We start from the raw sequence: 12310 nt of genomic DNA, 5'->3' as shown, positions 1-12310 counted from the left end.
TTTTCGGTACACTTATCTCAGCATTCAAACGGAATATATAAAACACGGGGGCGGAGAATTTCTTAACGAGCTTCTGGCTAATTACGTCGAAGAGAAGCTTTTATTTCCTCAAATAAATCCTGTGACTTACAGTTTCTCAATAAAATATTATCCTTGCATTGTAATATTAAGTATCAAATGCCTTAATTTTTTTATGCAATACAATTGTTGACACTGCTCTTTAACCCCTTGCCGTGCCATTTTCTTTAGAGGTTGCACGATTAGAATTTCTTCGATTGCACTAACTTCTTAGATGAAAAAGGAAATTTTATATTTATCCTGTGCTTATGTCTATTTGAATGTTTAAATATTGGTAACGAGAGAATAAAATTTTATTTCCAGTTAAAGGAACGGAAGAATATGCATACCTAATCGATTATTACTAGAAATCTCCATCACGAGTCCGACTCGTTAAAGTACGGCAAGGGGTTAATATTTAAAAAAAAGAAATAATTTTCTCTATTTTTAGAAAAATTATTTCCTTGTAAAAGATGCAAAAATATTGTTTCCAGTTAGTATATATAAGGAATTATTTACTAGATTAAAAGGCAGAGTTATCATCGCCATCGCTGCACCTTCAGCATTTCTCAATCCGACGCAGACAACGCAGCCCCCTTCCGCCGTAAAAGCCCGGCCTTAACGCCACAGTTTGCCGTAAACTACTCCGCCGAGGGGGTGTGGATCCAGTGCTCCACAGAACCACCGAAAAGCTCGTCGCGGCGGCGGCGGCGGCGTCGGCGGGCAGACATTTCGGCGTTCTTTTCATCGGCGGCCGAGGCAGCGTACGGCGGACGCAGAATGGCAAGAAGCATCTCGAGATCCCACACGTGACGCGTCCAAGTAGCCACTCTCGGTTTGTACCCCTCCCCGAGTTCCGTTCTCATCGTTGTACGATTCCCGCTCAATTACAACCCGAGTAAAAGGTGGTAGAACGAGGAAGGCAGCTGCCGCGGGACCCGGGGTGTGTGCGTGTGGTGGTCTCTCTCGTTCCGGTGTCGGCAGCCGCCGGGGGGGTAACGGTGAAGAGGGCACGATTTTCTTCCGCAGCTGGCGCAATTCACCGGTGGACGAAGAAGAAGAAGAAGAAGGAGAAGAAGGAGGAGAAGAAGAAAGAAAAAAAGAAGGGAAAAAGACCGCGGAAAGACCTGGAAGAAAGTGCACGCACCCAAGCCACCGTAATTGCCACGGTGTTTATAATTGTTGCACACTCCTCTGCTCTTTGTGCGGGGTGGGCTCTTCAGGGCTTCTGGCTCGCGAGCGAACCCCTCCGTTGCGGGCCACTCCGCCGTGGAGCCCTTCAGCGACGTCGCCGTGCCCCGGCCGAGACGAGAAATTAGTCTGCGTTTTCACGGTGCTGACTTAATGGAGAAAGAGAGACGAGCGACGACCGCCGCCTAGCCGCGGCGCATTGTTCTTTCCCCCGGATCTTTGACTATGATTCTCGAGCTGTCTCGCTACGCCGTCGTCCGACCAACCACCAACCACCCCCGCCTCTGTGAACCACTTTTTAGGAGCCAGCGATGAAAATTAACACTCGTCGTCACTATGTCGCGGCATTTATCGCGGCTGCATTGTACACCCTCCCGTTAATTCACTGGGTGGCCGAAAAATGTCTGAGAATCTTGAAACTATAAATTCCTTGGGTCATTTCAAGCAACTTTTTCCTTTACAAAAATTCTCTACGAGGCTACCTTTACAAGTTATTAACCCTTTGGCTACGGCAGACTTTGGCACGGCCGTAGTTTTTCGTTAGACATGCATTTCCGAGGAAGTATATTAAAATATTTAAAATATTGAATTCTGTTACATTAAACCAATATTACTTGAAGTGAAGGATAATATTAAGATTTTTACAATATGTAACATAAATATTGCACAATATATAATTAATCAAATTTAATAATAAACGGGGTGGAAATTTGATCTTGACGCCTATTGGCGCCTACAGTACCGGGAAGCCAACACGTGTCAGACGCCAATTGGCGCCAACAGTAGTCAAAGGGTTAAGAAAGAACGGCGACCAATCAGAATTCATATTTTCGTTAATAAATTGCAAATGAAGCAGAAAAATTTTGTCAGTCATTTTTACGACATATTTTTATACTTCAGAGTTATTTAAAAGCGAGTCGAGCACGTAGCATTCTGCTAACAATAATCAAGCTCGGAGAACAATTTTCGCGCGAAGATCCGAATGTTTCCCCGCGGAATAGCATTGTACGAAACAGCGTAAACAGTCTATGCAGCCTGGTGTCTATAGTGTGTTCCGCAGCGACACGATTACTCCGTCGAATTCCATCAGCGGTAATTCGTTTACCTCGGCAATGGTTGCGAGCCACGTGTGCCTTCGGGCGACACGTAGTTTCAATATGGCGGGCGAAGCGGAGGTATCGCGGTCGCGTGTACCCCGCGACGAAGAAATAATGAGAGTTGTCCGACAACCGCCGGTGGTATTGAAGATTATGATTAATGGGAGAACTCGAGCCGAACACGCTGATCCGCGGCGAACTTTTTAATTTCGTCTCGCGCGAGAGCCTCGTTCCGGAGGACGCGCCGCTTAGGCGAATTCGGTACGGGGGAGCGCCGTCGGGCATTGATTTAAAGAAAGTGTTCGATGGTTTTTCGAAGAGCTTGCAGATATTCGACAGCTGAAAATTATTCAAGTATTTCTTCGGAGTTGTGAGTATTTTTTTTTTATTGAAGGTTTTTCGTACCTGTGATATTGTCTATTTAATAGAAATTTAGTTTAGATATCTATGGGGGTTGAAAAATTATTTCTGCGATCGGGAGGAATTTTTGTGCAGAGTAAAAATTGTTTGCATTTATTTCAAAAATAAGAACTGAATAGTTTAAATATATATAAATTTAATGATAGTAAATAAAATAATAGTTTAAGTATATATAATATTATACAGTAATGTTGTACCATATGTAGTAATAATATATTAGATACTGCTTTTTATTAATTATATACATCATATAATTATTATATGTATAATCGTCTCTTTCAAATTGCAATTATCATTCTGATTTAATATAGCATCATTCTGATTAAATATAGCATCCTTCAGATTAAATATAGTATCTTTCAAGTACCATAATTTTGTGTTACATTAAAATTCATTAAGCTATTGAAATAAATTAAAAAGAATAAATCGAACATAGCAGAAATATTCTGGTAAAATCTGTCGCGCAACTATTTGCAAAGAACGCGGTAGGACATGAGTTGTAAATGTTGTTCGATACTGATTCCGAGCATACATCAAACACTGTGCATCACGGATGATGCATCGGACGTGGTGGAACAGAATCGAATGCATCACGTATGATGCACGGAACAGTGAACGTGTTAAACTATCGAAGTATTGGAATACTGATGGATCGGTGTGTTTGCGATGGACGACGTACTTCGATTGTTGAAAGTTGCAAATATAGACGTAGAAATTAATTCCGGGTTTATTGAACTTTTAATAAGTGGGCGAAACCAACGAAAAAGCAGAGAAACTATCGTTGAAAAAATTGTATAACCATAAACAGAGCAAAGTATTCTTCGGCGAAATATTTCTCAGTAAAATTCTAGACTTATTAAATTTTTAATAAGAAAACAAATTAAACAGAAAACGGTGAAATAGTAGAAAATGTTTTTTCGAAAGCTCTGATATTATTTAAAAATTTTAGAATAATTCTTCAGCTTATTAATACTCTGGTAATTGCTACTTCTTTTTCATAGTTTATAAATTGAACTGAAATGACACCAGGATTAATAGCCGAAAGATTTATTGTTAACGAGGTGACGCCATCTTCCCGGCGATCGCCGTCGCGACAAAAACTCGGCGGCTTTGACTAATAAATTCGTTGAACCCCTTCCGGACATCGTCGGCCGACTGAAAACGTGCGTCTGTTAAATGATGTTGTAGCGACCTAAACAAATGGTAATCGGATGGTGTCGTGTCAGCCGAGTAAGCTGTCACTCGCCGCAAGTTCCTTGACCGTAGACAGCGCGAACCATTCTGGGTCCTCGTCACGGTTTTTACCAAGGCTGACTGCAAAATAGCTGCACTGAATATGCAACTTGCAATTATATATACCACACTAATCATGTTAGTATTTATCATATTAAGAATTTATAATAGCTAGATCAATTGTTAAAATATAATTATTTAGCTAACTATTTAACTATAATTAATTATCTAACTACTAGCTAGTTTAATGGTAATAAATAAATAAATAAATAAATTCATCGATAAGGACGATGGTAGAGCTAACCGGCGCGGCGACGACTTGTTCGCCGAAGCACCGAGCGTACACTCGAAATTTCCTCTTCCGACGTACGCAATTTGATCGTGACGGCGCGCGTTGCTTCGCCATCGGAACAGTGCACAGGAACCACTTATATTTGTGTTTATTACGTCGAGATGTGACGTCACTTCCTGAGGGAAGGAGGACGGAATAACCTCATCATTGTATCCCACAGACTCGGCGCGGCAGTGATTCCCCCCTTTTGAATGGAGTCAAGTGGTTCGTAGCCCCTCTCGCGCCCCTTTTCCACCTTCGACCGCTTCCCTGTCTTCCTCCCGGCATTATACCTCGGCCCTTTCTTTTTCGCTTATTCACTTCCCCCCTCCCTCTCTCTCTCTCCCTCTCTCTCTCTTCTTTTTTTCTTTCTCTTCTGTTTAATTCTTCGCGCGTCCATTTAACATCGCCGCCGGATTTCGCCATGCGCGCGCTCTTCCGCCGTTTTGACGGACAGAATGGACCGGGATCGGACAAAGCGAATCAGCCTTCTAACAATTTACTGCTCCCGACGCCGAACGCGGATTCAGAGAGATTCCCTTCACCGTGAATAATGTTTATTGCCAACGATGTCTTCGGGTAACGTCCACTTTAATAATACCGTGTATTTAATGGGGACCCGAGTGTGCTTAAACCGTCCGCTGTGGATTTTTATGCGACGGCGAAATTACGTTACTTTGTCACGATATTATGATAGTATAATATCGTGTGATAAAAATAAAAAATAAAATACGAAATAATATAATGTAGTGTAATGTAGTATTATATAACGTAATATAGTAGAATATAATATAGTATGATGGAGTATAACTATACCGTAATATAATATAATATAACTTAACACAATATACTGTACCATAATATAATATAATATAACTTAACACAATATACTGTACCATAATGTAATATAAAACAATTTAACACAATATATTATACTATAATGTAAAATAATATAACTCAACATAATATATTATACTATACTATAATATAACATAACGTAATCTACTATAGCAAAATATATTGCATTACAATACCATCATCACCGAAACTCCATTACGTCGACAAATTCGAGCCAATTATTTACTTAAAACATATCGAATTGGCAAATTCATTGACCCGAACAACCGAACCTAATCGTACAAACAACGTTTCGATCAAATTCACCGCTAACCGCATCGTTGCACTTTAATTTGTGTTCGAAGTTTTAAAGGACCGTTCTCTAGCAACAAAATTGACCAGAAACCGTGATAAAATTGGCGGAGAAATTGATGCCACGGAAGCTTTTCCGACCAGGAATATTCGTAGGCGAAATCGGTGAGTGATTTCCCGACTTTTATGGGGTGTGCATCCTCGATCGCGTCTCGCTACGTCCGGAGCATCAATAGTGATTGACGTATAGTAAACTTACAACGTTGTACGCGTGCAGCTATCCGTCACTCTTAAGACGCGCCTCTGGACCCGATCCTCGATAACAACTCCATGCATCAACTTCTCCGGGGTCTACCCCGGGAAATTCATCTCTCATAAATGCAAATTGTTGGCTGTTTCGGCAAAATCGGGCCGAAAAGAATCACTCGACGATGGGGGAGCGGATGCAGTTGACTTTCGACGATGATGCTTCGATGAATATATCGTAATTTGGTTTAGTATGGAAGGGGACTTCTAATTAATATTTTATTATTTTTGTTTCATTTTCTATTGAATTTTGCCAGAAATTAAATTTCTATTAAATATCTACTGTTCCTTGAATTTTTTTTCTAGAAGTCTACTATAGTTGAATGCACCCTCTATTTTAATAGAATTAGAATTCAAAGACAACTGAAGCACTTATTAATATTTCTGCTGAAATAATAACTAAATTTATCTCCCACTTTAATCCAATTATTAAAATTATTAAAATTTACATAAAAATCTATGACAATTGAAATACTATTAACATCTCCACCAAATAAATCTACCTCCCATTTCAATCCAAAGTCTAAAAAACTACCCCAATAAAAATTGCTCTTTAAAAATCGAAAGCGTCGCATAAAATATCTGGCTAGACGCGAAAGGGTTCTTAATCGACGACCAAGGAAGTAAACTCGCTTTCCCGTCGGCAACGGTATCCGTTGTCTGGTCCGCTGATCGAACACGGTGGACAGAGCCGAACCGGAGCAATTACAAAGGTGAGGAAGAAACAAATAAAGCACGTCGAACGTAAACGATTCGATCGAGCATCATCGTGGCCGCGTCCCGGGCACGGGATACATACATGCGTGCAGAGAGTCCGCACGAGAGAGAGAGAGAAAAAAAGAAAAAAGATTCGGCCGCCTCTGGGGAATTCGAGCGGAAGATCTCGTTAGGTGGATTTCGTTCGTTCGCGAGAGTTTTCCACCGACGAAACGGAACGAAACGAAACGTGGAATGGTGAAAATTCTGGTCTGGTGTGCGCGCGGCGCGGCGCGCATGCCGTAGGAGGGTCCTCTGGTAAACTGGCCGGCCAAATACCGCACGCACTGGATACATCGTAGTCTGGCTTGAAAATGACAATACACGGGGCCCCCCTTTTGGTTTAATTAAAGGCGTGCTTCGCCGAAACGCGGCTATTTCTGCGCTGCCGTCCGCCGACGCCGCCGACGCCGCCGCCGCCACCCCCGGACCTCCCCTTTTCCTGCACACGTTCTCCCACCCTCCTTCCCTCGCCCTGCTTTCTGGCCATGGCCCCCTTTAACCGGTATCCTTCTGTTCGTTTCACGGCCATGGTACGGCGCACGTCTCTCTATACGGACAACGCGAAACGTACGTTGCTTAATGGAGCGCCGCGTCTGCCACCCTGTAATGGCACGACACTTTGCACTTGCGCCGCCGGAACGCTAAATAGCGCTATCACCCGAGGACTACGGGCACGCCGGCCAAATAGCCGGCTTCGCGGTGCCGATGGCGTTAAACCTCCCCCCGGGATCCAAACTGTCGCGCGAATATCGTCATCCGACTACGTTCTGGTTACATTCTTTTATCGGAATTAATTCTTACTGAAATTTCGATTTTCTAGATTCTTACAGAAATTTCGATTTTCTAGATTTTTAGAAAAATTTCGATTTTCTAGATTTTTAGAGAAATTTTAATTGTAATAGACCTTTGCAGAAATTTCAATTTTACAGATTTTTATATAAATACCAAGTATAATAGATTTGTATATAAATCTCAATCTTACAGATTTCCACATAAATTTTAATTGTAAATTTGTTTAAATTGAATAAAATTTGTGGATTTAATTGATTTTTATAGAAGTTTTAATTGTACAGATTTTCATATAAGCTTAAACTGCAATATATATCCGCGTAAATTTTAATTATAGCTGGATAAAAATAGGGGGTGAATTCACTAACGATACATTTTAATAATAATTTAAGTTACAGTAGATACCAATAGAAGTATTATCAAAATTATTACCTACGTTTGTCAATCCAAATAATCACTGAAATAAAATAGGGGTTGAATTCAACCTTAAAATTCGATTTTTATCAAATGCCAGAAAAATTTTAATCGAAAGTCCTGCCAACGATTAAATATACTCTAAAATCACCTCTAATTACCCGCTATATTTATAACCTAAATAGTTGCAAGGTAATCCACGATTACACAATTGTCCGCATACTGGACGCGATTAGAAAGGAAACGTTAGCAAACCGCTCGTGCACCGAGCTGCATAAAACCAAGGGGCCAAGTATCGTTTTGCAAATTATCCGTGAACGTTAAACGCGCGTTACGACCTCGCCGATCAGCGTATATTTTTACAACAAACCGTCTGCGCGCGCGCGCTCGCTGGAAAAGTCGAATCGCGGCAATATTCTCGAAAGACAGGTTAACCGATGGATTTTATCGTTCCGCGTTTCACCGACGCGGCGGACAGTTTCAATCAAATTCATCGGAACTTATATTTGTACATTTAACAAATCTCGTAATGGAATGTTTCCGACTTGCTTGATCACGTCAAATTCGCGTCGCGACAGATCCATTTATATTTAGATGAACTCCTATTAGCTTCGTATCAATATTCAAATTCGCTGCTAACCCCGGTCGCAGTTCTTCGCGATGCGAGTTTATCCAAGCGATCCGCCACGATTCTATACCGTTTCAATTGTTTATAACCGCGGATCCGTTTCGCGGAGTCCTGATCTCGCGAATTACTTTATAAAAATATGGCGAAAACTGATTCTACATTAACAAAGAGATTTCTGCGAGTGCTGCATTCGTCGTTAATTAATTCCTTAATGATACATTAATAGACTTATTATTAAATTTTGATATATTGAAATTAATTGTCAAAAATGCAGGGCATAGATATATAGCTTCGTAATATAGTCAAATAATAGTATAGGAAAGTCTTATACCGAGAGATTTCTAAATTTAATAAATACTATGCTATGTAATATGATATAATGTAACGTAACGTAACGTGACATAATAAAACATAATATAACAGTATTATTTCCATGCAACGTAAAAATACCTGAACACATTTCCAGCTGCAAAAGAGCCATCGCTGCACAGATAAAATAATAAACGACCCGCGGGTTACATTTTTCCTTAGACCGGCTTTCCTGTAATAATCACGCCGGGATGTAAATCCACGCGAAACAGTATCGACGATTACACGCCGTAATAACGCAATAACACACCGTGCACGTAGAATTCGAAGATTACGATTGGTCCGCACGTAGAGACGCGTAGTTCGGCTGGGAAACGTTCCCCCCCGCGCGTTTGTGTCGGTAATTGCGGTGGAATTTGCGAAATTTATATAATTACGCGGCGATGGAATGGATACAGATGCCTTCGGGGAGGGAAGTTAGCATACCCGATCCCGTGAATCCGTGTCTCGATTCCTAAAGACACGGGGAGTAACAGGGAGGAGGGAGGGGGAGGGGGAGGGTGGGGGCCACCCGTGAGCGTGGATTAGCATGAAAATCAGACGTCTCGCGGAGTAAGTCGTGCAACGGGATTCTGAAACTGAATACGTTTATCCTCGTTCTAGAGTTACTCTGCATTCGGTACCGTTATCGTCCCACACGAACCTGCCCGGACACACACGCGCACACGTAGACACATGGACGGTTCGGTAATAAAAAAAGATTTTCCAAACGGTTCCGCGTTCGCTTTCATCGTCCCTTTTCAGACACCGGCTCGTCGAACGCCGTCGCGTCCTAATGCCCCTCTATATGTATTCGTGACACTGTTTTATGTCAGGCGTGTGACGTAAACGACGTGGTCATTTGTTTTTTAATCGCGTTGTATTTATCAGTGTAATATTATTGGCGGAATAATTGTCGTCGCTGGTAGCAGGATAATCATTATTATTGCCTCGATGTTATTAAAGGAATAATAATAACAGTAATGATAATAATTATTGTTATTATTATTGCATAGCATCGTTACAATAATAATTGTTATTACTACGTAATTCAGTTTTCTCCTGCGTTCATATTGAAGACGCGCGAGAGTGTTCGACGAGAAGCAAAGCAATTCAGTCGTTCATCCCTTCGAATGTTGACCGAAATAAATGTTATAATAAAGGAAAGAATTAACATAATTTCCATTAATGTAATTTTCATGACATGGTATCGCGTTCGTTTTACAAAAATGATCGCTCGCGTCGTATTACTCGTGCTCGCATTATGCTCGCATTAAAACCGATCCGAACGATTTGATGAAATTACGTTAATTGTATCAAAGGGTTAATTAACGCATTTCTGGGTTTCCTATCTTTAAATACGCGCGGCCTCGATTATACCTGCAACCGAACAGCGAGAACTCGACCATGGTATATAGCTTTGATCTCTCTTTCTCTTTCTCTGTCGCATATTTAAGTCAACGTTTGCATCACGGGCCGTGGATATCTGTGCGTCGCACAATTTGATGCAGAATATGCCGGCCGCCATGGATGGCAGAACACCTCAAAGCTGGATTAAAACGCTTTTATAAATCGCTGGAAACTGTGAGCAACGTGGAAGCTCGTTTCGTTAATATAATCGCGTCGAAATTGATTTTCCATACAAATTCGATGGTATATTGTACACTCGTTTATCAGCAGACTGCTTATCTTTATAAATTCGTGACGTTCCTATGTTCGGTGTATTATGATTTTCATATTTTATAATAATGAGATCATTAATATAGTTCTATTATTTTGGACTATGTTAATAGTATATTTTAGTTGAATTTTAGACCATATTAATAGACTATATTAATATAAGAATAATATTATTATAAGAATAATAGTGCTATTAATATAGACTAGAAATTAGACTATAATATACTATTAATATAGTCATATTATTTTAGGTTATATTAGTGACTTTATTATCTTGCCAATAGTCTTATTAATTTAGTCTAAAATTGGACTATCATATACTGTTAATATAGTCCAAAATAGGACTATAATAGTAGTCCTATTTTCAAAAAATTGCTTACGATATCCTAGGATTTGGTTCTCCGTGGAAGAAAGTCCTTATCAAGCCATCCGTCGAGACGTGTAAGTATCAGCAGTGGTTGACTGATCTGCGCTGTGAAACCCAAGTGGCCAGTACTGAAAAATGGGAAGCACTATGGCCGGAGGGCTGCCGGAACCTAAGAATCCGGTCAGCTTAGCACTGATGGGTTCCCAAGGTTTAACGAGGGAACATACCGTAGTGGCATCCGCCGACATTGATGGAACTTTGGCTGGATATCACACACGTATTTGACACACATTCTTCTTTTATTAAAACACCGAGTGCACGGTATCAGGAATTCTTTCTACATCTCGTCTGCATTGTTCTTTCTCGCGGCACGCTATCGTAACTGCAAAGCTTGTATTAAATATTGGTATGAATTATAATAATTTAAAGTTTAAGGAAAATATATATGTCATTGCTGAGGCATTGATATAATTTAAATTTACATAAATAGGTCGAATAAAAGAGCCGTTATTTAAATAAAAAAATTTTTAAATATTACTCACTAGTAAAAATAAAAATACTATTTAAATAAAAGACTCTCGCAGTACCTTTTTATGTACCTTAAACAGTAGAATAATAACTATTTATAACACTATTTAAGTCAGAGCGTCACGATTACTATTCCATACAAAATACGAACCTTGATATAATACACCATATCGTTTAACCAACCCTTGGCATTTCTCCTGCGAATGTTTAAACCACGGAAAACCGTCCCAGAAACGCGATTTCGTTAAAGAACACATTGGCGTAGAATTATGCAAAACTCGTGCAGCTTTCGGGGAAAGTCCGCCCCCTCCCCCACCGATAAATCAGCACCCCTTTTTCTTTTCCCTCTTTGATGGTTGACTGTCGTCATTAGGACTTTACAAGCACGGCGCGAACTCTCCCCGAAATGCCCGGGATGCGCGAAACGTGTCGAGAATGCCGAGTGCACACACAAGTTTCGGGAAGAAAGCTTCTCCGATTCTAAAGCGATCGTTATACATTTCATGGGACAGAGAGAGAGAGAGAGAGAGAGAGGGGGGTGGAGGTTTTCGCGGCCCCTCTCCTTCAACCCGGGGGTTCGGGGGAAATCAGCGTCGCGCGGCGGGTCTGAAAGGATACCTAACCAGGTTTTTCAAATCCCATTTCGTACGTCCCGAAACGTAAAACTCAAAGCTCAAACGGTGAATTTTTTTTCCTTGGGCGTCGCGTCGCGTCGTTATTTCGCTAGACGACGCGGCGCGCGGTCGTTTCAACGTTCGCTCCTGTCCCGTAATAATCCGCGACGGATGTTTATGCAAACGGTGCAACAAATACTCGACGGATTTAAACAATACTTATTTTAGCTGTTTAATCTATTTATTTCATCCGCCGCGAAAGTGTTAAATAACCGCAAATGGTACATTATCGTATCATTCGTATTTGTCATAAAAAATATTATTTTAAAATGTCGATAAAAATATTATTTTAGTTTATATTTCTTTTGATATACCTATATTTTATCTGTACTCTTCTAT

This window comes from Augochlora pura, chromosome 5, assembly GCF_028453695.1.
Source record: "Augochlora pura isolate Apur16 chromosome 5, APUR_v2.2.1, whole genome shotgun sequence".
Classification (NCBI taxonomy): Eukaryota; Metazoa; Arthropoda; class Insecta; order Hymenoptera; family Halictidae; genus Augochlora; species Augochlora pura.
Note: the sequence above shows the minus strand (reverse complement) of the source record.